At 31.7% G+C, this 4,162-nt stretch overlaps 1 long non-coding RNA gene across 1 annotated transcript; it reads left to right on the top strand.

Moving 5' to 3' along the window:
• The first annotated feature begins 1,725 nt into the window (after positions 1–1,725).
• LOC127881141 (uncharacterized) lies at positions 1,726–3,824 on the top strand. The gene is made up of 4 exons (XR_008049925.1): positions 1,726–1,836; positions 2,232–2,300; positions 2,725–2,850; positions 3,579–3,824. It is a non-coding gene; the product is annotated as an uncharacterized LOC127881141 (long non-coding RNA).
• Positions 3,825–4,162: the final 338 nt, after the last annotated feature.

Genomic DNA, 4,162 nt, shown 5'->3' with positions numbered 1-4,162 from the left:
TTTAAGTTCAGTTCAAATTATTTATAGATCTAACTATTTTGTCATGTAATTATTTTGTCGTCATGTAAATATTATGTTTCTCGTTCTATTGTTGATGTACAATATTAAAGCACGTGTTCGCTATGTAAATACTATGTTTAAGTTCAGCTTAAATTATTTATAGATCTAACTGTTTTGTTATGTAATTGTTTTGTCGTCATGTAAATATTATGTTTCTCGTTCTATTGTTGATTTACAATATTAAAAGTTTAAAAACAGTTTTCGTCATTCAATTTTAACAATTAGCGACGGCAATGCTGTGTCAATATTTAGTCACTTCCGGGGAACTTCCGGTAAAAACGAAAGTAGAATTCATGGAGTAATGGTACGGTAAACATAGTTGATTTTTTTCTAACAGATGTTGACCGAATATCCGAATATTCGTTCGGAAGGATGACCGAATATCCGAATACCAATATCGGTATTCGTTGCCATCCCTACTTTAAAGGGACTTTCCAATGGATTATTTTCCTGAATTTAGCAGGCTATTATTTTGATATTAATTAATAACATTCGTTAATTTGAACCATATCCAACTCAACCTTTTGCTAAAAACTACAAAACTAAAGAGCAACAGCCAAATTGTATTACGACTTTTGCGTCTACCTTGGGAAATCCCTTTCTATTTGTATTTCGCGCTTCGTGTCACGTGATTCAGACACAAACAAACAAAACGGCGGAGGCTTCGAAATCTACAATGAGCGAACCAGTAAGAAAATATGTTTTTTTGATTTAATAAAATATAATATATTAAGATTCCGATCTTATTTTATTTAATTCAACAAGATGAGTTTATCTGCCGTTGAATGTTAGCGGATTGTTGGTCTTTACCTTGCAATTCGACGCTCAATGTCGCTGGTTTACAAATTAGACGACTCCAATGCATGAAAATGAGAATCAATTTAACGTATTTTGATTTTATGATTTTCTCGTTTTGACTTTTGAATTTTGTGTAGTTTATTTTGCAATGTACGTTTTTCATTAACTTTTAAATTTTGCTAATAGAAGCCAGTGGATTCTTCCACAGTAAATTCGTACCCAGATCCTAACGCACAAATAAGTCAGTGTATTTTTTTATTTTTTTATGTTTTTTTATTTAGGCCAAAACAGAGGGAGAGATGAGAAGAAGTAAACGCATGAGACAGCCATCTAAGAGAATATTGTTGTCTTCTCAGGACACAGATTCAGTAAGTTTATTTTAATGCTGGTGTGTGTACACATTTTAATTATGTGCCAGTTATTCGATCAATTCTCCCACCTGGTCAACCGGAGGGGTATAGTGAATTATGTATATCTATTTGTGACCAGCGGAACTAAGAAGAAATAATAATATCACCCTTGTCCGCTCTGTGTTGATAAATGCAGGTTTGACTATAACCCATTATGATTTACAAGTTAGAACTATTATTGTAAAGGCCTGAGAGTTGAACAGTGACCTTGGCTTAGATTAGTAGGACTTTTTGCTTTTCTTCACAATATTTAGGTCCGAAATCTGTGGATGTAGGCTGTGGTTGCAAATAAAATGTAGTAAATCAAGAAATGCACTATAACTCATGTGATTAGGTCATGACATTGACATCTTGATTTTGTCATTTTAGGGTTACTCTTTTTGCTATTATTTGTTAGATTTTATGCATTACTTGGTTTTTATCAAATGCATGATGTTTTATTTGTTTTACTCAGGATTCAAGTCTACAGAAGAGTTAAGGAAAACGTCCTTCCAGAAAGATCCAGAAAGTTGATACATTAGCAACAATAGCTAAGGGGACACTGGAACACCATAGCACGTCTGACGATGTAAGACTTGCTTTTATTTGATTATAAGTGCAGTTAGTAAGTTATGTTTTATACTTATCATTCTAACATTTAACCTCATCTTTTAAGTGATTCACCTGGAACTAAAACATGTGGGTGCTTAGATTAGATTTTTGTTTATTTCAACATAACACTTTTATAAATGATCACAGCAGAATATTTGCACTAATTTAATTATTATACTTCATGTCTTTATAAGGTTTTCTTGGAAAGACAAATTTGTAACAAACTTTCACTAGCTGATAAAGTTGGAAGTCCAAACTTCTACATCTTTTTCTGATAAGGTGTTATTTATTTATATCTTATTACTTGGCTATTTATATTTGTTGCATTGCAATATGTAACTCTCATAGATGTTGTGCATTATTTATATTTAGGAACCTGTACTGGCTTTTGTTCCTTCAAGTTCTGATGAGTCTGAAGGAGAACCACTCAGTGAGAGAGAGGTAACTTAAATTATTTGAATTACAATTATTTATAAAATCATAATTTTACTGTTAACTCTCTGTGTTTTAGAGAAACATATATGCATAGTACTGAAAATGTTTCTTCTCGAATAATCAATAGATTGGTTTGGCTGTTTTGAATCCTAAAAAGTCAGTTCATGCATTATCATAAGTGTCAGTGCTGTTTAAAATGCATCTTTCATTGTTTTCGCTCTTTCGTTTGTCCGTTCATTCATTTACAGTATTATATGAGAAAACATTCTATGCAGTACATTATGATATCATTATGAAGTTACTCGTAAGATAAATGTGAAACAACAACATACCTGAAATGCATTCCTTACATCTTTGTATATGTTTGGACATGCTAATTGAAATTAAATCATGTATTTTATTCAAACATGTCATATTAAATCTTTTTTAGGATGATTTAAGAACCAAACGAAAGGGAAGGAAAAGAGGAAGTAAGAAAGTGAAAAGGCGCTGTTATGACCATGAAGAACAAGAAAGAATTCTTGAATATAGAAAAGAACAAGAACGAAAATCTAAGGTTTGTTTTTCGTGTTTGTTGAAAATATAGACAGAAGAATTCTAGTTTAAAGCTTATAACAGATTAATAAGCATGCATGTAGATTGGAATAATAACAATACATAATTAAACAATCATTTGATCATTATGTCTCCCCCGTTCTTGCCCTCAAGTAAGGGCCACTTTGGAAAGGTTACACTGTATCAAGTATAATTTCAGTATCACTAGACTCATTTCCAATAATGTTAAATGCCAAATAGTTATTTGTTCACCATAAATTCTGCTCCTTACACCTAGTTTGTTTGAGACTCTAATAGAAAACTGGCCATTTTGCTCATGAAGAACTTTGCGAGGGAGACTTATTTTTTCACAAAAAAAACTGCAAGTTATTGTTGTGTTCACTTCCCTCAAATTTTCTGTGGAAATGTACGTTTTTATTTAAACATTGTCAAAAACAAACCTTTTTTGCACCGACTCACTAGAATTTGCTTAAATATCATTTAGTGCTGTTTTTTTAATCTTAATATCAAGTCAATACTTAATTGAGGGTAAATTCTGAAATAATCATAAGTTTATTTCATGTGGTCATATTTTTACCCCGAGGATTTTATAATTGAATTTCTGTGACAGTTATGCACTAGTTATTAATATCCAATCTCTCAAGATCAGTTAATGTTTAGGGTTAATTGATTACTTTTGTGTGATACTGATTCTTGAATTTGGTATTGAGTTTAACTGTGTAATTTCAGGAAATAATTGAAAGTCTTAAGACACCGAAAGGAAACAATTTTTGAAAGAGGTTTGTGAGAACCAACCGAGTTTCATAATAGATATTGCTAGAATTTTATCAAAAAGGAAAGAGAAAAAGAACCAAGACCCTCGTGTCCAGTCCGGAGTGGTTATTTTGTCACAGATGCCCACAATACGAGAGAGTGGAAGATCGAGTTTGCTGTGGGATGGTCCCAGAATTATGCTCAAGTCACAGACATGTGAGTAAGATTCATGTATTATGAGTTTCTGTAACTGAATATCTTAAGTTTTGCAGCGTCATATTGTGTTATAACAAGGACTAAGAAATAGCTCAATAATGTTCTACCATGCAAACTTGTTAAATATCCCATCTTAAAAATTAATCCTGCTATAAAGGCAATTTTGTCATGTGGGAAAATCATTTACTGAATCATTATTGGCTTATTAAAATGAATTTCAGCTAATGCCAACAAAGATGCTAAGTTCTAAGACATTGTGTAGTTGTTTGTCATCTTGCTATTTTATTCAATACAATTTATGTTTTTACATGATTAAAGAAAGGATAACTCTTTTTTTGCTTAAA

Source organism: Dreissena polymorpha, chromosome 5 (genome assembly GCF_020536995.1).
Source record: "Dreissena polymorpha isolate Duluth1 chromosome 5, UMN_Dpol_1.0, whole genome shotgun sequence".
In the NCBI taxonomy this organism is placed as follows: domain Eukaryota; kingdom Metazoa; phylum Mollusca; class Bivalvia; order Myida; family Dreissenidae; genus Dreissena; species Dreissena polymorpha.
The sequence above is the reverse complement of the archived record's forward strand: the minus strand, read 5'-3'. Positions and strand labels throughout refer to the sequence as shown.